Source organism: Notamacropus eugenii, chromosome 4 (assembly GCF_028372415.1).
Source record: "Notamacropus eugenii isolate mMacEug1 chromosome 4, mMacEug1.pri_v2, whole genome shotgun sequence".
NCBI lineage: Eukaryota > Metazoa > Chordata > Mammalia > Diprotodontia > Macropodidae > Notamacropus > Notamacropus eugenii.
Genome location: NC_092875.1, coordinates 84,245,078 through 84,267,042, shown reverse-complemented (window position 1 = coordinate 84,267,042; position 21,965 = coordinate 84,245,078). Strand labels below are relative to the sequence as shown.

General features: G+C 42.9%; 1 pseudogene; it reads left to right on the top strand.

Moving 5' to 3' along the window:
* Positions 1-626: 626 nt before the first annotated feature.
* LOC140500226 (TNF receptor-associated factor 4 pseudogene) lies at positions 627-4,061 on the top strand (annotated as a pseudogene).
* The last annotated feature ends 17,904 nt before the right edge of the window (positions 4,062-21,965 follow it).

The following is a 21,965-nucleotide window of genomic DNA, read 5'->3' as shown; positions in this document are numbered from 1 at the left end:
TGTGCTAGCTTATGATCAAAGTACCCCAGAAAATCCCAAAGAGTGTTTATTGTAAGGGTTACTGGTGCTACTGTTGGGTTAAGTGGATTAGGGAAAAGGTGGAAGCACCAAATGCTCTTATCCCTGAAAATTCCCTGCTCAAACTGACCCATAGGGCTTAAGAGGAATTCCCTGCCCTAACTTTTTGTCATACTTACTTTTGCATCTGAGAAAGTAATACGTAGAAGATAAAATTGACATTATCCACAAACCGCTGATGGTCCTTATCATCAAGCTGATCTCGAGATCCATTGGAATTGTCTCATCCTCACCTGAAACACATCATGCCAATTCAGGAGAATCTGACCTGAATACTCTATCCTGGCACAGGAAAAGGCATTCCATACTGGTCTTTAGGAATCTCCTCATTAAGTAGAAGAATGTAAGTTATAAGAACATCCTTCCCAAGGAGTGGGACATCCTTGGGACTGATAAGGGAGGAGGATGAAGGTATGGCTGAGCACAGAGGAGAGAGAACAGGGGCCATAGCCATATACTCCAGGTTTTCCAGCCACTAGCCCCATCCCTGGCTCTCTCTGGTCCCTGCAGTTTCCTCTTTTATTCCTTGAACTCATTCCTCACCCATAGATTGCTCCCCTCAAACCCCAGAAACTATCACCTTTGGACGAGAGCATATTTATTTAGAACAAAGTTAAACTTTACAGAGGAGGCTCCAAAGAGAGTATTAGTGTGATACGTGTGAACATGAGATGCTTTGTACATTTTGGGGAGTCAGTCAATCAGTTAGTCAATATGCATTTATTCAGTATCTACTATGTGCTAGGCATAAGTTCAAGGGATAAAAAAAAGCAATAGAGCATTAGTGGGCCGGCCACGCTGCACCTCGCTGGGAAGCCGGCTGGCTGCGGGCGCCGGGGCCGGCACTCACCCCGGCTGCCCGGCCGCCCACCATGCCCGGCTTCTACTACAAGTTCCTGGAGAAGCCCAAGCTGCGACTGCTGTGCCCGCTGTGCGGGAACGCCATGCGGGAGCCCGTGCAGGTCTCAACCTGCGGCCACAGCTTTTGCGACACCTGCCTGCAGGAGTTTCTCAGTGAAGGAGTTTTTAAGTGTCCTGAGGATCAGCTACCTTTGGACTGTGCTAAGATCTACCCAGATCCAGAACTGGAAGTTCAGGTGTTCAGTCTAGCTGTCCGCTGTATCCACAGTAAGGAGGGCTGCGGCTGGGCAGGAGCCTTACGCCACCTATAGGTCCATCTGAGCTCCTGCGGATACAACGTGGTCTCTTGACCCAACCCGTGCAGTGCCAAGCTGAGCCGTAGGGACTTGCCTACCCATCTTCAGCACGAATGCCCCAAGAGGAGGCTCAAGTGTGACTTTCGTGGCATCGACTTTACGGGGGAAGCCTATGAGAGCCACGAGGGGGTCTGCCCGCAAGAGAGCGTGTACTGTGAGAACAAGTGTGGCGCCCGAATGATGCGGCGGTTGCTGGGGCAACACATGATAGCGGGGTGTTCCAAGCGGACCTAGCCTTGTGCCTATTGCACCAAGGAGTTTGTCTTTAATACGATCCAGAACCACCAGCACCACTGCCCCCGCTACCCTGTACCGTGCCCCAACCAGTGTGGAATGGGGAGCATTCCTCGAGAGGACTTGGCTAGCCACCTGAAAGAAAACTGCAGTTCAGCCCCGGTTCTGTGCCCATTCAAAGATGCAGGCTGCAAACACCGGTGCCCCAAGCTGGCGATGGGCCGCCACACGGAGAAGAGCGTGAAGCCCCACCTGGCCTTGATGTGTGCCCTGGTGAGCCGGCATCGGCAGGAGCTGCAGGAGCTGCGGAGTAACGTAGAGGAGCAATGTAGAGGAGCTGTCCTTGGGCTGTGATGTAGTCTTAATCTGGAAGATTGGCGGCTATGGGCTCCGCCTTCAGGAAGCCAAGGCTCGCTCCAACCATGAACGCTTCAGCCCAGTCTTCTACACCCACAAGTACGGCTACAAGCTCCAGGTGTCGCCTTCCTCAATGGCAACGGCAGTGGGGAGGTGAACCATCTGTCTCTGTACATCCGGGTACTGCCCGGAGCCTTTGACAACCTGCTGGAGTGGCCCTTGGCTCCACGGGTCACCTTCTCCCTGCTGGAACAGAGTGACCTGACAGTCACCAAACCCCAGCACGTCACGGAGACCTTCCATCCGGACCCCCACTGGAAGAACTTCCAGAAGCCGGGCACCTGGAGGGGCTCCGTAGATGAGAGAGCGCTGGGCTTTGGCTACCCCAAGTTCATCTCCCACCAGGACACCCGCAAGCTCAGCTACGTGCGTGATGACGCCGTCTTCATCCGTGCTTCAGCTGAGCTGCCCAAGAAGATCCTGAGCTGAGCACTAAGCTGGCCAGGGGTCCCTGTAGCCTGGAACAGGGACGCGGGGTGGGGGCAGGTCCCCCCTCTCTTGACCTTCCCCCCTTCACCACACTAGGCCAGGTTGCCCTTCTCCCCTGCCCACTGGGCTCACATTGTGCCCCCCTGCCATGTACACCTCCTCCCCCCTCAGGTGCCTCTCATTGGTGTTTTTTCCCCCAGTTCCCCTCACCCCTCTGGGGGATGGGGAGGGGGGGAAACAGGCACTGCGGTCTTTAAGGGCTTGAAATAAATTATTCTATGAGCTGTCTCCTTTCCTTTGGCTGCCTTGGCCCCACTGCCCATTCTACTATACTGGGGAGCAAGGCAAGCTGCTTGGCCCCCATCCCAAGAGCGATAGGGAGGTGAGGTGGGGTTGGAGTTAGCCCAGCTAGCAGTTAGTTTGTTTTTAGCGCCACCCCTCCCCCATCCCTGAAGCTGTGCCCTCTCTGGTTATTTATTGCCCGGGTGCCCAGTGGGGCACAGCGGGCGAGCCCCTGGTTTGTAATAAATTCTGGATTGTGTATTTAAAAAAAAAAAAAAGCAATAGACATTCTCTGTTCTCAAGGATCTCACAGCCTAATGAGGTAGAAAATTTGCCAACAGCTATGTGCAAATATGCTATATTGAAGCTAAAAAGGAAAGAGTTTTTCCTTCCTTCCTTCCTCCCATTTTCCTTTCCGCTATCCATTCCTTTGTCCCTTCCTTCTTCATTTCTTTCCTCCCTCCCTTGCTCCTTCCCTCCCTCTCTCCTTTCCTCCTCTCTTCCTTCCTTCCTTCCTCCCTTCCTTGCTCTCTCCCTCCAATATTTCCTCTTGCTCTGTCACCCCTCTCTCCCTCTTTCCCTTCCTTCCTCTCTTCCTTCTTTTCTTCCCTTCCTTCCCCTACCTTGTCTCTCCTTTTCTTCCCTTTCTTCTTTTCCACCCTCTGCCCCTCCCTCCCTCCTTCCTTCCTTCTTTCCATTATAGTTTCCATTGAATGCTTTCCAAGCGTAGTATTTGACATGTAGGGGACACCTGATAAATGTTTGTTGAATTGAAATTTTCTCACTTAATCCTCTGCAATAATCCTATGTGACATGTGCTTCTATTAACCCCATTTTACATATGAGCAAACTGAGACTGAAAGTTAAGGCACTGGGCCAGGGTCTGACGGGTAGTAAGTGTCTGAGGAATAAAGTGAACTCTAACTGATGTACTCTTTCTGACTCTAACTGTGAACATCCACTGCATCACCATCTCCTTCTGGACCATGTTGTGCTCAGGGTCTCACTTAAATGTGTTTGTTCCATGGCACCTCATGAGGAGGGGTTCAAAGTAATAATACTATAACCAGTGATATTTTTCCGATTAATTCATTAGGCATTAAAATCATGTATGTGTCAAATAAATGCAGTAGTTTCCCACATCAGAATAACATCAAGGTAACCCATTTTGTTGCCAAATTTGTTCTCAGTCTCCCACAATGCTTCCTTAATTCCATATATATTCCATGGTCCATCCTGATTAGAATTATGGGTACTATCAATGTCTTTGAAAACCCAAAGTATCTCTTTGGGCAAAATGATGGTTCTTCAACATCCCTCCCTTTCTACTTTCTTTTTTGTTCATTCATTTCTCCTTTTTTTGGTCTCTCCCTCCCAGTTGTCCCACTTCCTTTATTTTTCCCCTTCTCTTGAAACATGAAATATTGGCATTGGAACTCACCACAACAGTGAGGAAGAACTGGGGATAGAATCTTCCCTCTACATAAAGAAGAGGTCTTGGGTGAAGAAAAGGACAAATCAGCATCTTACCTAGAACACATCCTTCTTGGTGTGTTCTTCCAGGCCTACTTTGGACTAATTTTCTTAACTTCAGACCAAAGCTACAAACTCCTTTCCCACACTGGTCTAAGCCCTTGGATTTAGTTACCCCTGCAACTGTGGTGCAACATACTTTTTACGTTCTCTCAGAGTGGAACAATACCTTTTTTTCTCCTCTGCGAGCATACATGGGCCTAATCACTAGTGACCTCATGCTACCGGGAAGCAGAATTCAAAGTCTTGTCTCACCAGAAATTAGAATAAATGTGTTACCCTCATTCTCACGCAATGTAAAAAAAATTAAGAGATGTAATTTCTAAGTAATTATTTTATTAATTATAACTAGAGAACAATTAATAAAAGGATGGCCATTTGAACATCTTTAATAAACTAACGATGGTTCATAGTCTATTGATGCTTGTATGCTCTTGGAAGAATGGATGTTCTTGACAGATGGCAATTAATTCTGACTGACTAGCAATTAATGAGAAAAATGTGTATTATAGTGAAAGGTGGACCTATTGTAATGAAGGTCTGGGAGACATGAGTTTATTATTCTTATTCCCAGACCACCCTCAGGCAGCGACATCGAGACAGGATCTGCTCCCCTCCCCCAAGCCTGAGTGGAACACAATTGGCTTACCTAGTTGAGTAGAGTCTGAACAAGGTTGAGGAGAATGTGAAATCCAATCTCATTATCAGCCCTATTTTTCAGGTGCTTATTTGACCTAGTAGAGAGTGAGGACATAAGAAGGGAAAACATCTTGGATCTCCCGAACATTAATTAGCTATTAATATGAGAGAGCAATAATAACTGTTCTCAGTTGGCATAATGGCAAAATATAATTGTATAAATGGCAAAGCCTTGTAAGCATTCTAGATCCTAAGGACTCCACAAAACATCTTCTCCAATTGTCTGAGGTCTTGGAAGCAGCAAAAAAGGTGGCTTCATAAGGGTCAGTGAAATCATGAAGAAAGAAAGAAGAGGCAAAGGAAGGAAACCAAGACTAGTTACTGGGAAAATTGTTAGGTAAAAAGAAATTGAAAGACTTGAAAGTTCATGGGAAAGAAAAAGAACATGAACTCACACCATCCTCTTACAGCTTTCGGTGATTCTCCTATCCCATTCTTAATTAGGCCCTGTGAAACAAACAAAAAAGTAATGATACGTCGAATCCCTCTCAAGTAGGAGGACAGTTTTGGAGATATTGTGGGGAAGTACTTTAAAACTTTTCTAACAATTCTGGAATTTTGTTCATTTTCCTGCCAAGGGAAATATTGAGAACTAACAGATGAGAATGATGCAACCCCAGAGACAGCTTAACGATAACTGTCAGCAGTTTCAGGAAGGAGATAGAGAGGCAGACACTGATTATGGCAAGATGGGGTGGAAATGATGGTGAGCATGGCCATCATCTACCCCAGGGACATGGGATGGCAGCATCAAAGTAGAAGACAAGTCTTATTATGGATGTCCTTCTCATCCCCAGCCATGAATCCAGATGAATGAAGATATTTTTCTCCTCCCACTGTCCCTTTCCTCTTCTCTTTCATCATTTTGGGCAAAGACTTAAATCAAAAGTTTCCTGTTCTATTTAAGCTGCTCTTTTAATGTTTAAAGGTAGTTTTGTTAAGCCTGATTTCTCTAGATAAAATAAATCAATTTCTATTTTGCCCTTCAGTTTTGTACACCCTGAAGCTGCCCCATGGGGCAGGGGTATCAAAATACCCTTGTCATGAGATTGACACTTTAGAATTGTAAATGTAGGAGTGGAGCTTTAGCCCAAGACTCTTTCTTCTGGTGATAGGGCCAGGGAAGAAAGAGCTGGGACCATGATCCATGCTACTCTGAATCTGAAGCACATGGAGATCAAAACTAGAGTAGCTGGACCTGGCAACTATTGACAATGACATTAACTGCTGAAATGATAGAAGAGGAAGCTCTCCGCCACTGTGCTTTCCTAAGGTCTTAGACATGCAATCCCAGCCTTTAATCCTATTCACTACCTGTGAGTGTGGAAGAGATTGGAAGATAGAGGGCTCCATGTGAAAACATTTAACGCTTTTTTGTTCACTTTTGCTATGTGTAGTAAACAATCTGACCATGGTATGCTGAGTAACTGCATCCTTTGAATGTGAGAAGCAGGCTGAAATGACCAGCTGATGAGATTCTAAGAGCAGGTAGGGTCTTTAGAGTTATCATGTCCAGCTTTGTATATTTTGATCAAGAGATCCTAGCTGTGTGCCCCCTGGAGGTCATTCCACCAAATCTCCAGCCTGGTCTCCTGCCTTGAGGAAGGGAAATAACATGATGCCTTCAGCTCCAAGCACCCTTTTCCTAACCTCTTTTAAAGTACTCAGCCTCAAGGGACTCTATACTCTGTGTGAACAGAGGCACCTGAATGGTTCAGTGGATACAGCCCTGGACCTGAAGTCCTCCAAGAAGATACAGGCTTTTCTTAGTTCCAGTTTAATTTTAGAGACTTATTAGACAGGTGAACCTGGGCAAATAACTTAACCTTTTTCTGGCTCAGTTTCCTCAAATGTAAAATAGACATTTACTTCCTAAAGGTGTTGTAAGGACCAAATGAGATATCTGCAAAGTGCTTTGCAGAATGTCTTGCCCATGGTGGGTACTTAATAAATGCTTCTTTCCTTTCTTCAAATGTAAAATGAAAACCTATGTAAACTCATTCCTCACACCCCTCTACTCATAACTGTTTCCCATTCTAATGACTCTAAACCCCCTGATCACCATTCAGACCTCTTCTCTACCCCTCACTGCCTGATCCCTTATTTCCATTCTCCTCAGTCCTAACCAGTGACCCATTCTACAGTTACCCATTCCTTCAACTGTGATCTCAGATGTGTCTGTTCCAGAGACAACAAACTTGTTATCATCTTCAAACCTTTCCTTTTCCACTCCTTCCATCTTTTTGCTCTCACTGAGACCTGGCTCTCTCTTGATAACAGAATCTTCCTGGGCACTCTTTCCAACACTGGCTGCACTGTCACTTATTTCTCTAACTCACTGGTCAAGATGGGAGAGTTGCAATACTCGTACTCCCCATTGCTTTCTACAGATTTTCTCTCTACTACTGTCCCTCAGTAATCTCTCTTCCTTTAAGGTGCATTCAATCTGTATTTACAACTGAATCTCTTCAGGTACTTGTTGTCTACAGACCTCCACATCACTCCCTTTATTCACTTCATCAGTTCAATGCTTGACTCACAGTCTCTCCTCAACTCCTGCCTTCACACTAAGGGATGGAAACACGGCCCCCCCTCCCTACACACATACTCACACACATTATTAGATAGACAGTTCCTCAGATATCATAGACTCCTAGATCCTCAACTTATTCTTTCCCCTTGACCAGGTACTCCTCTACTCCATTTAAGCCACCCACAAATATGATTGTACCTTTATTCTTGCCACATCCCCAGGTGTACTGTTTCTGTGTTCATGAGCTTTGAAATTCCTTTATCTGATCACAGTCTGTTTCTTCTGCCTTGAATCTCTAAACCCTGTTCTTCAACCACATCATGATCCCCAACCTCTCAGTCCCTTAGTTCTCTCAGGCAATCACCTCTTTACTAGTTACACTCTCCTCCTTTCCCCATCCTGATTTCTTGGTGAACTGATTTAAGTCTATACTGACCTCTTCTCCTGAGCCCTTTATCACCTCATCCTATTGTAAATCTTGCCCTTCTGTACCTCAGCTTTGGATCACTCCCACTCTTTGCTTCCTTGTCTGCTATACAGTGCTACCGAATGAAGCTGGAGAAAATGATGAAATGGTGCTGAGCAGAGCCACTAAAAATTTGTGTTATGTAATCTTAACTTGGCTATAAATAAGGCAATCCTTTTAGAACTGCCATATCCACTCACTATCCCACTCTCTACATTGGCTCTTCCAAACCTTTTATCCCTCTTCAAACCTCCCATGGCTCCCCTCCCTCACTCTTCCAGCTGAGAGCCTTGATTCATATGTTGCTAACAAAAATTGAGGTCATTCATGGATAGCTCTCTTTTTACTCCTCTTCCTTATTTCACACCACTCAGATGGTGCACTACCTACCATCTCCATGCTATTTCTTGCAAAGACAAACCTCTCTGTGCACAACTGATCCTGTTCTAGTCCAGCAGATTGCTGTTTTCTATTATCCCTACTTTCTCATTCATCTTCAAGCTCTCTCTGTCTAGTGGCTCTTTCCTTACTGCCTAAAACACCCATCCACAAAACCCCTCACTTGACTCATCCATTTTGTTTATCTCTTCCCTTCTTTTGTGGCTAAACTCCTCAAAAAGGTGGGGGCCATCCCAGTCATCCTTACTTATCTTTTGCCCCTGGACTCCATTGCCTGTGGAGGAGAGAGTGAGATTGATGACTTTCCACAGCCCTGCAAACTTAAATCCAATTTACTTACAAGTCAAGACATCACACTCGTGATGTCACTGGTCTTCTTTGAGAATGAAGAACAAACAATCTGTGAGTAGCTCTAACCTGCCCCCTCGAGGACCCAATTAAACAGTTCCAGTTTGGTAATGCTGCTATTTCCTCTGTCCTCTTCCTCTTTTTCTTCTTCTCCCTCCCCACTCCTTCTTGTCTTCGCCCTCTGTCCACTTGGGGAGTCAAATCCTTACATGTGCTGCTGATTGCTTATATTTCAGAAGGTATCTTGATAATTGGGGCCTAGACTTTTTTCTTCTTATCTATCCATCTATCTGATCTAATCTTTTTTTTTTTTAACAGGGACATTAACTCTTTTGTCTCAGGTAGTTTTCATTCCTGATTTCTTCAAATATAGCTTTGGTAAACAAGGTTTTTTACAAAGTCTATTGGGATTCAAATTGAGCTACTTGACTATACCTTTAAACCCCAATCACTTTGGTTGTCACTGATTGGCCATGGATAGGTCCCAGTCCAAACCTCACTTGCTCATTGTTTGGCCTTTGGGGGCTGAGAGTGATTGGAAATAGCATTGTTTCTGTTGTGGTCAAAAACTCTGAGAGCCTTTCCCTCCCAGATTAATTCTTTTGGGAAGTCACACACATATATTCTATAATCCAATGACACTGACCTCCTTGATGTTTCTCAAATAAAACATTTCATCTCCTGAGGCCAGGCATTTTCTCTTCTTGCCTGCATGCTTAGGGTCCCACTCTCCTCATCTCCACCTCCTGGCTTTCCTGGCTTCCTTCAAGTGTCAGTTCAAAATCCCGCCTTCTGCAGGAAGCCTTTCTTTATCCCTCTCAATTCTAGTGCCTTCCCTCTGTTGATTATTTACCAATGATTATGGATACTGTTTGAATGCATGCAATTATTTTTTTTTTAGGTGTGGAATAGACTTTATTTGCCTCCAAGAAACTTCAGAAAATGCAAAAGACTTACAAAAGCCCATGAAGAGATATTAAAAAACCCCATAAGTGGTCAAGTGTTTTAGGTCCCTCCTCACTGCACCCCCAAAAGGAGCTGAATTTGGTCTTTTATTGAGGGAACCCTTTGTGGTCCCAGTGAATGCCTCATTCTCATGGAATCCTATAGTTTCTCCTTAAAGCTTATACTGTCATGTGGTTTAGAGTCATTCTGGAAGGAAACCATGTTCTGGGAGATGTGGGAGCAAATCCCCTTCCCACCTGACTTTGTACTGAAGTAGTATAATGCTAGAGAACTAGGTGGAGAGTGCTTGTCTTTCTCCAAGAAGCACTCACTATCAGGAAATCCTCTTTTCTTTCTAAAACGGCACTTCCCTGAACTCTTGAACTTTGGAAATCTTGAATTGTAGCTTCCTAGGAAATCTTATTTAGACTAAAAGTCCCAAATCTAGAATTCTGTAGTTTAGGGAACAAAAAAAAATCTCTCCTCCCCCATGGGTCAGAAATCCAACATGTGTCTGACCCACAATGTAGCCATTTTCAGTACCTGAAAGAACAGATTGTATATGGGCACAATTACCCTCTTGTCTTAGAACTCAAATTTGCTCAACTGTGCACTAGTCTGTCTTCTGAAGACAAAAATGAAGTCCAGAGAGAGTGAGAACACGTTTGTCAGGTTGTTTTTATAGATCACAGAGAACGGCAGCACCTAATTCATTTTGGGAATCTTCCTTTCCCCTGTTCCACTGGCAGGACAGACTAGGAGAGATCACTTCCGCCAGCCCAGTGGTACAGAACCTGAGACCTTCCTGTTTTGCCCCAGCCTGCCAATAGGCAGCAGAAAGATTGGCAACATCTGAAGGGAACCACAGATTTTTCTCGACCCCAATGAATCCTCATTGCCTACCTGTCCAGTTTCTTTTCTTTAAAATTAATTTATTTAAGTTTTTGACATTCATTCCCACAAAATTTTGAGTTCCAAATTTTCTCCCCGTTTCTCCCCTCCCCCCAACCTAAAATGCTGAGCATTCTAATTATCCCTATCACCAATCTGCCCTCCTTTCTAACATCCCTCCCTTCCCTTATCCCCATCTTCTCTTTTGTCCTGTAGGGAAAGATAACTTTCTATACACCATTACCTGTATTTCTTATTTTCTAGTTGCAAGAACAATACTCAACAGTTGTTCCTAAAACTTTGAGTTTCACATTCCCTTCCTCCCTCCCTCCCCACCCATTCCCTTTGGGAAGGCAAGCAATTCAATATAGGCCATGTCTGTGTAGTTTTGCAAATGACTTCCATAATAGTCGTGTTGTATAAGACTAACTATATTTCCCTCCATCCTATCCTGTCCCTCATTTCTTCTGCTCTTTCTTTTCATCTTGTCCTTCCCCAAGAGTGTTGACTTCTAATTGTTCCCTCCTCCCATTTCCCTTCTTTTCATCATCCCCACCCACCCCAGTTATCCCCTTCTCCCCCTCTCCTATATTACAAGTTAGGTTTTCATATCAAAATGAGTGTGCATTTTATTCCTTCTTTTAGTTGAATGTGATGAGAGTAAGCTTCATGTTTTTTCTCTCACCTCCCCACTTTTCCTTCCACTGAAAAGTCATTTACTTCCTCTTTTCGAAGAGATAATTTGCCCCATTACATTTCTCCCTTTCTCCTCCCAATATATTTCTCTCTCACCCCTTAATTTCATTTTTTTAATTTAAGATATGATCCCATCCTATTCAATTCACCCTGTGCTCTCTGTCTCTCTATCTCTGTGTCTGTGTGTGTGTGTTTGTCTGTGTGTGTGTAATCCCACCAACTACTCAGATACTGAAAAAAGTTTTGAAGAGTTACAAATATTGTCTTTCCACGTAGGAATGTAAACAGTTCAACTTTAGTAAGTCCCTTATGATTTCTCTTTGCTCTTTACCTTTTCATACTTCTCTTGATTCTTGTGTTTGAAAGTCAAATTTTCTTTTCAGCTCTGGTCTTTTCATTAAGAATGCTTGAAAGCTCTCTATTTCATTAAAATACCATTTTTCCCCCTGAAATATAATATTCACTTTTGCTGGGTATATGATTCTTGGTTTTAGTCCTAGTTCCTTTGACTCCTGGAATATAACATTCCACTCCCTTCGATCCCTTAACGTAGAAGCTGCCAGATCTTGGGTTATCCTGATTATATTTCCACAATACTTGAATTGTTTCTTTCTAGCTGCTTGCAATATTTTATCTTTGACCAGGGAACTCTGGAATTTGGACATAATGTTCCTAGGAGTTTCTCTTTTTGGATCTCTTTCAGGTAGTGATCAGTGGATTCTTTCAATATTTATTTTGCTCTCTGGTTCTAGAACGTCAGGGCAGTTTTCCTTGATAATTTCATGAAAAATGATGTCTAAGCTCCTTTTTTGATCATGGTTTTCAGATAGTCCCATAATTTTTAAATTGTCTCTCCTGGATCTATTCTCCAGGTCAGTTGTTTTTCCAATGAGATATTTCACATTATCTTCCATTTTTTCATTCTTTTGGTTCTGTTTTGTGATTTCTTGGTTTCTCATAAAGTCATTAGCCTCCATCTGTTCCATTCTAATTTTGAAAGAACTATTTTCTTCAGTGAGCTTTTGAATCTCCTTTTCCATTAGGTAATTCTACTTTTTAAAGCATTCTTCTCCTCATTGGCTTTTTGGATCTCTTTTTCCAATTGAGTTAACCTCTTTTTAAAGGTGTTATTTTCCTCAGCATTTTTTTTTTGGTTCTCCTTTAACAGGTTGCTGAAATGCTTTTCAAGCTCTCCTACAGCCTAAGCCCATTTCATATTCATTTTGGAGGTACTGGAGGCAGAGACCCTGACTTCCTCTGACAGTATGCCTTGCTCTTCCTCATCTGAAAGGATGACAGGAGGCACCTGCTCACCAAGAAAGTAACCTTCTATAGTCTTATTTTTTCCCCTTTTTTGGGCATTTTCCCAGCCAGTTACTGGACTTCCGAATCCTTTGTCAAGAAGAAAGTACTAGCGCTCCTCCTCCCCGAAGTAACGTGCTCAAGGCTGAGATTCAGATCAGCTACTCTATTCCCCCAGGGACTTTGGGTGGGGTTGGGGCCACCACTGAGGGCTGAGGTATTGATCAGCTGTTCAATTCTACCAGAAACTTTAAACTGAGCTGCCTGGACAATGGACCCAGGCTGCTTCCATGTAGCTGCTTACCTCCTGCTGCTGCCATTGCCTGGGGCCAATGCTGAGGGAACCCAGTTCCCCTCTCTCCCAGCTGGAAAAGCCCTGCCATACTGACCTTTGGAGGTTTCTTTGTCGCTTTTGGGTTGAGGGATCTGGAACCCTCCCTGCTGGTAATTCTGCTCCAGAGGTCTGTTCAGATCCTGTTGCTCCCAGTTCTGTGCTGCCAGGACTAGACTCTGCTCTGCTCAGTGTCCCATGAGACAGACCTTTCCTGTTGGCCTTCCGTGTTACCTTTGGCTGGAAACCTCTTTCACACTCTTGTTCTGTGGCTTCTGCTGCTCTAGAATTTGTTGAGAGTCATTTTTTACAGGTATTTTGTGGGCTGTGGGGGAAGCACTAGAGTATATGAGTCTGTCTACTCCACCATCTTGGCTCTGCCCACAAGAATTAATTACTTCAGTGAGTTTTTGAGCCTCTTTTTCCATTTGGATCATTCTGATTTTTAAGGCATACTTCTCCTCATTGATTTTTTGGACCTCTTTGCCATTTGGATTAGTCTAGTTTTAAAGGTATTATTTTCCTCAGTTTTTGGGCAGGTTTCCTTTAGCAAGCAGTTGACTTGTTTTTTCATGGTTTTCTTGTATCACTCTCATTTCTTTTCCCATTTTTTTCCTCTCTTTCTCTTCCTTGGCTTTCAAAACACTTTTTGAGCTCTTGCATTGCCTGAGACTATTTCATATTTTTCTTAGAGACTTTGGATTCAGGAACTTTGCCTTTGTTGTCTTCTTTCAGTATGTTTTGATCTTCTTTGTCACCAATGGTGTAAGAAAATACCTCTTCACTGAGAAAGTAAGAATCTATAGCTTATTTTTTCCCCTGATTGCTCATTTTCCCAGCCAAATTACTTGACTTTGTGCTTTGTTAAATGGAAGGCCCTAGAAACAATCTCTGCTTCAGCAGTGACTGCAGTCACCCTGGGCTGAGTCTGGGACTTCGGGCTAGACCTGGACCATGCTCCTGTCTCAGCCAGGAGAGAGACCCTTCCTATTGACCTTTGAAGTTGCCTTTAGTATTTGTGTGTTGTCTGGAATCCACAGCAGCTGCCAGTGATTCAGTCCCCTAAGGCCTACTCCTGCTCAGTCCATGCTGGCATGGCCCACTCCAAAATGTGCTCTGCTCCCAGTTTCATGCAATATGCCTTTCCTATTGACCTTCCTTATTGTCTTTGGCTGGAAATTTGCTTCAGCTTGTTATTTTGTGGCTTTTGCTGCTCTAGAATTTGTTTACAGTATTTTTTTCTTTTTTTTCTGAGGGGTTTGGGGGGAGAGCCATAGCAGGTCTCTACTTCTACTCCACCATCGTGCCTCTGCCCTTACCCCCCATCATATGTTTTAAGGAGACTCCCTAAAGTAGTCTCCAGGGAAGACAGTTGTCCTGTCTTTTCTGGGTAACTACAGGCATATACACTATATTCTTAAGCTACTCCTCATTTTTCAATTTCTTGCCTGACCTCACAATTTCCAAGGACACTTCTTCATAAATAAAGAGCTTAGATTACTTTCTGTCAAGGATTCTGGCCAATACCACTATGTGAGGAGCCACAGGTTAGCTAGTCTGTGAAGAGAGGATAGATGCGACTATGAAGCCTGGTAAGTTTCCCCCACCCCACACACATTCATTCATCCCTCTAATCTCAGAAAATACAGGTCCCATGAGTCTTCGCCTACTCCTATATCACATATCTAATCAGTGCAGAAGCTCAGTATAGAAGTAATCTGGTCTCTCCACCCCTTTTCCACTACTGTGCTTTGTGTGCCCATGAGGGATTTCTTCACTGTCTCTGAGCCTTAGACTCAAAGGATGATCTAGGACAGATCTTTGAAGGATTTCAAAGAGTCACACAATAACAATGCCTACAGTTTTAGAAGTCTTAAACTCAAAATTCTCTGGCCTATATGCCTAGGATACAACATTGGGAAGATATAGAGGGAACTCAGATCAGAAAATGGTGAGGCTGTGGTCTTCTGACAGCATAAGTTTGGACAAGGGAACAAAGCTGGGGTAGTAGGGACAAATGTGGAGAAAGAGTCAGTTTTCACATTATGTGATTACATTATTTCATTCTATAAACAGGACTAACTCAAAGGATTTAGGTGGAGCTAAGGAAGGAAGCCAGGGATGAAATGTTTGGCCCACCTTTCCCAGTTCTTAGTTAAAATATATTCATTTGCCACACTTGAATAGGAACTGGGGGCTAAATGGGGGACAGGAAATTATGTTCTAATTGAAGGATCTCAGGCCTCACTGTCACTCAGTGTATAAGATTTGAAGCTGGGAGGGCATGGCCTGACTGGTCAAGGATTTCTACCTCAAGGTACTTAATCTGTGACTGGATTTGGACAGACCCTTAATCTCAGAATTAATTTTAGTGATATCCAGGTTGACAGGTTTGGCAAAGCTTGCACAGTATTATGCACTGGGTTCAATACCTTAGGACAGAAATATATGTGTCCTACAAGCCAGGTATGGAAAGTCCTGAAGGTGAGGGAAGTTTCAAACTATAGGAAAGCATCCTGGGTTGGGGAAGAGCCTCTGGGTAGGGGAGGAGGGTCCTGGGATAAGGAGGAGGTCCAGGACAGGAGAGGAGGATCTTAGGCTGAGGAAGAACTCTTCAGTTGGGAAAGAGCTCCTGGGCTGAGCAAAGCAGGCTTCAATTCACTGAGGGTTGAGACTGAGATTACCCTGGATCAGTCCATAGAATGTCCCCTGAGCTGGTCACATCCTGCACCAATTAGGAACTTACACATGGATTTAACACTTAAAAGAGAAAGGACTTCTTAAGACAGCAAAAGAAAAGCTGCTAAATACACCTACAAAATCTCCATGCCTTTAACTCTGTTGATGTGATACAATTCATGACTCAGAGGGATGCTACCCCATGGTACAAAGTGTGTAACAGTCAAGAGCTCAGTCAAGAGTATCAGAATCTGCAATGGCTGAGGTCTCAGAGTTTGTAATAGCATAAGGGATGCAATAAGACATCCCTATTCTCCCAGTCTATCTTGGCCTCTTTGGCTTTCCTTTGTTCTAGATTCTTTCCATTCCCATGTATAGAATAGTGTCTTGAATGCAGTAAAGTGCTTAATAAATGTTCATTGGCTTCACTTACCTCCATATTTAGCTTTAGACTAAAGCATTTTATTACATGCTTATTATGTTCTAGGCACTATAAATTTGGTTCCCCAGAGAAGTTCATCAGTATTGTGCTCCAGGTCATGGTTGTATGCTTTCTGGATTGTGGGCCACTTTCTCATACTTTCCCACTCACCAACTGAGTGAAGCAGAGCTGTGTGCTTCCTTCCATCCTAGATACCATGGTGTTTTCTGCAGTGTTATCAGAAATTTTCAATGAAGACAAATGGTCAGCTACCACACCAAAAACATCACCAATGTCAGCTACTAGACTGACAAATTATTTAATGTGAAAAGGCTACAAGCCAAGACTAAAGGGAAGGGAGTGTTGGTGCATGACTTTGTTTGCAGATGATTATATACTCAGTGCAACCTCTGAGGCCGAGATGAAACAAGGTAGGGATTGATTCTCTGTTTGCTTGTGCTACATGTTGGTCTAATGATTAGCACCAAGAAAACAGACGTTCTCCACCAGCCAGCACTGCATCATCCATACACAGAATCGTTAGTTACAGCAAATGGAGAAATGTTAATTTCTGTGGATGTGTTCACTTATCATGGCAACATACTGTCCAAGATGTCCATATAGATGATGAGGTTGATATAAGCATTTTGGCAGAGCTATCTGATGCTTTGGGGGGCTTTGAAAGAAAGTGTTGGAGATAAGAAGTATTACACTGGCTATTAAACTGAAGGTAGACAGAGCCCATTGTGCTAAAATCTTTGTATGCTTGTGAAATCTGGACAGTCTATCGTTACTAGGAAGCTGAAAGATGTAAGTTTGAATTGTCTTAGAAATATTCTGAAGATGACCTGGCAAGATAAGGTACCAGACACTGAGACCCTCACTGGAGCTGAATTGCCAAGCTCTCAGACAGTGCAGAAAGCATACTGCTAAGGTAAGGGAACTTAACCACAGGGTTCAAAATTTCACCATTTACCATAACCAGTTATTCTATATATGGATGGTGTGGTGTTGGCTAGTGAAGAACCTTTGTTTTCTTGTTTATTGGTAATTATCAGACAAAAATTTGGCACAAACAAGTAGAGAATTGATCCATACTTTGTTGTGTCTCAGCCTCAGAGGTTGCATTGAATATACCATCATATGCAATCAAAACGTTTTGCACCAATTCTCCCTCTACTTTAGTCCCGGTTTGTAGCCTTTGTAAGTTATATAATTTACGATCAGTGTGGTACCTGAACTTGATGATGGTTTCGTCTTTGATGAAGGCATCCAACAACAGTGCTAAACATATTATGCTGAAAAACATGGGAGGAAGCACACATGTCTGCATCACACATGAGAACATCGTCCTTCATCCTGATCCCATGCAGACAAGCCATGGTGGCATACAATACTGATGAACTCTGGGCAATAAATTTTGCTGTGATCTTCCACAGTCGCTCACAAATGAGAGTAGCAAAGGCTTTGGTCAGGTCAATGAATGCTGTGTGCAGACCTCTGTGCAGCTCATGACATTTCTCCTGGAGTTGTCAGGCAGTAAACACCATGCCAACCATTCCTTTGCCCTTTCTGAAGTCACATTGCCTCTAGGACAGAAGACTATCTTCCATATGAAGGATCAGATAACTAAGGATGACTCTGGCAAGACTCTTGCCAACTGTGACTAAAAGATAGAGAAAACCCTGTGAATTGTCACAGGACAATCTGTTTATTTTTCTTTTATAGAGTAGGAGAATGGAGGCATCATTGATAGGAAATCAATGGGGTAAATCTTGCCATATAATCCAGAGGATTTCAATTAGCTTCTCTATGAGCAATGGAACTCCTGTCTTATACATCTCTGATGGGATAAAATGAGCACCAGGCACTTCACTACTTGAGAGAAACCTGATGGCATTCGCTACCTCTTCTTCAGGTGGAAAATCTGCTACAGCAGATTGATGACAGCCTGAGGCTCATAGTTTGTGGCTTCAGAATTAGTTAATGATGCTATATTGAGAGCACTAGGGAAGTGTTTAGCACACCTCCCCAGAATCATGCTCTTAAAGCAGATCAGTGTGGCTCCATCAGCACTGAGGAGTTGAGATGCACCAGAAGTCTTTGACCCATAAATTGTCTTCATGGCCTTGTAAAAGCACTTCTGGATTGTTATTGTTAGTGTGAAATTGAATTTCATATACTTTCTTACTGAAACAAGAATCCTGCATCTCTCCAAGTTTTGCTTGCACTTTACTTTTAATGGAGTTAAAAGATGCCTTCCTGGAGACACTCAAAGGACTGTAAAATCCCACTGCTCCTTAGTCCAGCAAAAATAACCCAATTCCCTCAGTCACATGTATACAGAATTGTGCACTCACCTATCACCACAGAACTTCAAGGTAGGTAAAACTATAAGAAAGTAAAAAATAGTTAGAAGGTAAAATACTGGATGATGGTTGATGTCTTCTTAACTTGTATGTGGAATGGATTTGTGAGGCAGAGTTGTGCAAAGTAATCACTTCCAGAGTCCTAAGTGCAGTGGAAAGACAAAAGTCTAAAAAACTGGAGATGTCCTGGGATGTATTTGATGATTTTGAGTTCTTTGATGTCTGCCCAAGTTCTCAGCACTCTCAGCACCTGCTTTGCTTACCTTAACGTTTGTGGGAATACATCATTCTCATCTGCCCATTCTGCCAGGGGAAGTCTTAATATGTTTAGCATAGACATCCTCCTGAGTGGCCAGGGGCTTATGGCCTGCCAGTTACCCTCAACCTGGTTTAGACCATCTGCTGAGACCAGGTGTGGTCGATGTATGCTATAGCTTCTTAAAGCCACAGCTGAGTTGTGTAAAAGGTAGAAATCAGAAGTGAATGAGCAGCTCTAAAAAGGGCTCAGCAAGCCAGAGGTGCTAGTCCTCCTTGAACACCCCACATACTTGCACATAAATGTTAGAAATTATTAGATACTATCATTATTATCATTATGTTCTTCAGATGGAAAGAGCCAGGAGAAGGGACCTTGACCATGATGTTATTTGTGCCTAGGCAGATTTTGCACTGAAAAACTAAGTGGCACTTTGATAGTGCACTGGCTTGTAATGAGGAAGACTCATCTTCCTGATTTCAAATCCAGCCTCCTACACTTACTAGCTGTGTGAACCTAGTCGTTTAATTCTGTTTGCCTCAGTTTTCTTACCTGTGAAATGAGTTGGAGAAGGAAATGCAAAACATTCTAGTATCTCTGCCAAGGAAAGCCCAGATGGGGTCACAAAGAGTCAGACACTGCTGAAGCAACATAACAATAACCAGTGTTGCTATTATGGATGCTTGTGTTTCACTGCAAATAACATAAATGGCCGTCTCTAGGCTCTATACTCCATGCTTACTAAGAAAAATATCTTCCCATAAAAGTGGCATGCTGGAGTGACCAGATAAATGAAGAGACAACTGATCTATCTGGGCTCAAGTCCTTGTCCTACCATTCACTGATTTTGAGATCTTATACAAGCCACTTTTCTTCTTTGATCACCAGTTTCTTTATCTGTAAAATGAATGTATTGGACTAGATGATCTCAAAGGTCACATCTGGATTAAAGACTGGAACCAACAGATTGCCAGGTGTTTCCTCAGTGCTATCGCTAGGGGGTAATGTCATCATATTGATTCATGCTATAAAAAAAGCAAGGCTCATGGGGGATTTCCACCAGTCACAGTCTCACTATGGACACAAAAAACCTTTTTCTCTTGGTTTTGCAGAAATCTTGCAGATTTCCAAATTCTTATCTGAGGTAATGATAGTATGGATGCTAATACCTCAGATTTTTACAGGGCTTCAAGATCTGCAGCACATTTTCCCTACAATAACTTTTTTGTTGGTTAGTACAACCATTATCCTCCTGTTGCAGATGCGGAAACATCTCTAATAAGTAATCAGTCTCAGATAAGCCTGAATTTATCCCAGACCCTCTTCTATTTCTTCTACCTCTCTTTGGGTGACTTCACTAGATCTAACAGGCTCAATTAAACTCTCTTTACAGAGTACTCTCAAATTTATATAACTAGCTTTGATCTCTTTCCTAAACTCAGCCTGAACTCAGGCTCCAGAGTACAATTTACCTGAAGTACATTTCCACCTGGATATTCACGATGCATTTCAAACTCAACTTATCTGAAATGGAGCTCATTACCTTCTCCTCCAACCTGTCGCAACTCAAAGTTTTCTTATGTCTTTTGAGACACAAGCATTCAAGTCTGTGGCCTTTCCTCATCACTTCATGCTCTGCATCACCTCACTAAGTCCTCCAAGAACTTATAGTGCCTTGCCTATTCTACTCCCCTAACATCTTTCATATCTATTACCAGTCAGAGAACCACCATCTGCATTTGAGATTTCATAACCTGTCACGTGAAATATTACAAAAACCTTCTATTTGATCTCCTTCCCTCCAGGCTCTCCTACTCCAATCAGTTCTCATACCTTTCAAAGTGCACATCTGACCTTCTTTCTTAAGAAACTTTAGCGGCTCCCCGTTTTTCCTAGGATACAAAACAAATGCCTTAGGTTAGCAGTTAAAGCCCTTCACATTCAGACATTTCACTTACTTCCTCTCACTCTCTTCTATGTGAACTGTCTTACTTTTTTTTAAAAAAAGATATTTATTTATTTTTAGTTTACAACATTCAATTCCACAAACTTTTGAGTTCCAAATTTCCCCCCCTCCCTTCTATCACCTCTGCCGCCCTCCCCAAGATGGCATGCAATCTGATACAGGCTCTCTCTCTCTCTCTCTCTCTCTCTCTCTCTTTCTCTCTCTCTCTCTCTCTCCATATATATAAATATATATGTATATATATGTACACACATTCACATTAAACATGTTTTCACATTAATCATATTGCACAGAAGAATTAGAACCGATGGAATGGAGTATGAAAAAGAAGAAACAAAACAAAAAAGAGAGAGAGCAAATACAATGCTTTAATCTGCATTCAGACTCTGTAATTCTTTCTCTGGACTTGGATAGCATTTTCCATCATGAGTCTTTTGGAGTTGTCTTAGAACCTTGCACAGCTGAGAAGAAGCAAATCTACCAAAATTAGTCATCGTACAATGTGGCTGTAACTATGTACAGTGTTCTCCTGGTTCTGTTCCATCATTTCTTATACTACAATAGTATTCCATTACATTCATATACTACATCTTATTCAGCTGTTCCTCAATTTATGAGTCTCTCCTCAATTTTCAGTTCTTGGCTACCACAATGAAAGCTGCTATAAACATTTTTGTACATGTGTGTCATTTTCCCAATTTTGTGATCTCTTTGGGATACAGCCCTAGAAGTGGTATTGCTGGATCAAAGGCTATGCACATTTTTATAGAACTGACTTGCTTTCCATTCCCTGAAAGCAATATTCTGTTTCCTGTCTTCATGTCTTTGTAAAAGTTGTCCTTGGTGCTTGAAAAGTTTTCCTCTCCTCAGTTTCTGGTCTTATAATTCTTTGTATCTGTCAAGGTTCATCTCTGGTGACATCTCTTAGGACAAACCTTTGAAATACTGCTATTTTTAGGGCACTTTCCCCTTCACATTATGTTGTTTATCTGTGGCATTCCCCTTATCCACCTCTATGTGTCCCTCCCCAGTAACTTGTATGTTCTATTAAAGCAAGGACTATTCTTTGCTATGCTTTTTCTTTGTCCCTGGGATCTAGCTAGCCCAGATCCTAGACCATACAGTCCCTTTTTCTTTCAGGAGCACTTCTACAAAAAACATAGGGGATGCTTTCCCTCTTAAGCTGATCCATGAAGGAAGAATGTAAATAAAGGAACTGACAGTCAGTGCTTCCTCTTGTTATGAGGAGGAAGGAAGGAGGGCCTCTTTTCGTATGAGATAGTAGGTTCCTCCTAGGTTGCCACTGCAGTTTGCCCTTCTGTACTTGACAGGTGTCTAGGGAAGACAAAGGCTTTTTGAGATAAGGATAGAAACCAAGCTGAGGGAGCTGAGTGTGATCTCTGCAGATGCCTTTGACTCCTTTATTATTTTGCGGTAGAACAAGTTGTGTGTGCTTGTGTGTGTGTGTGTGTGT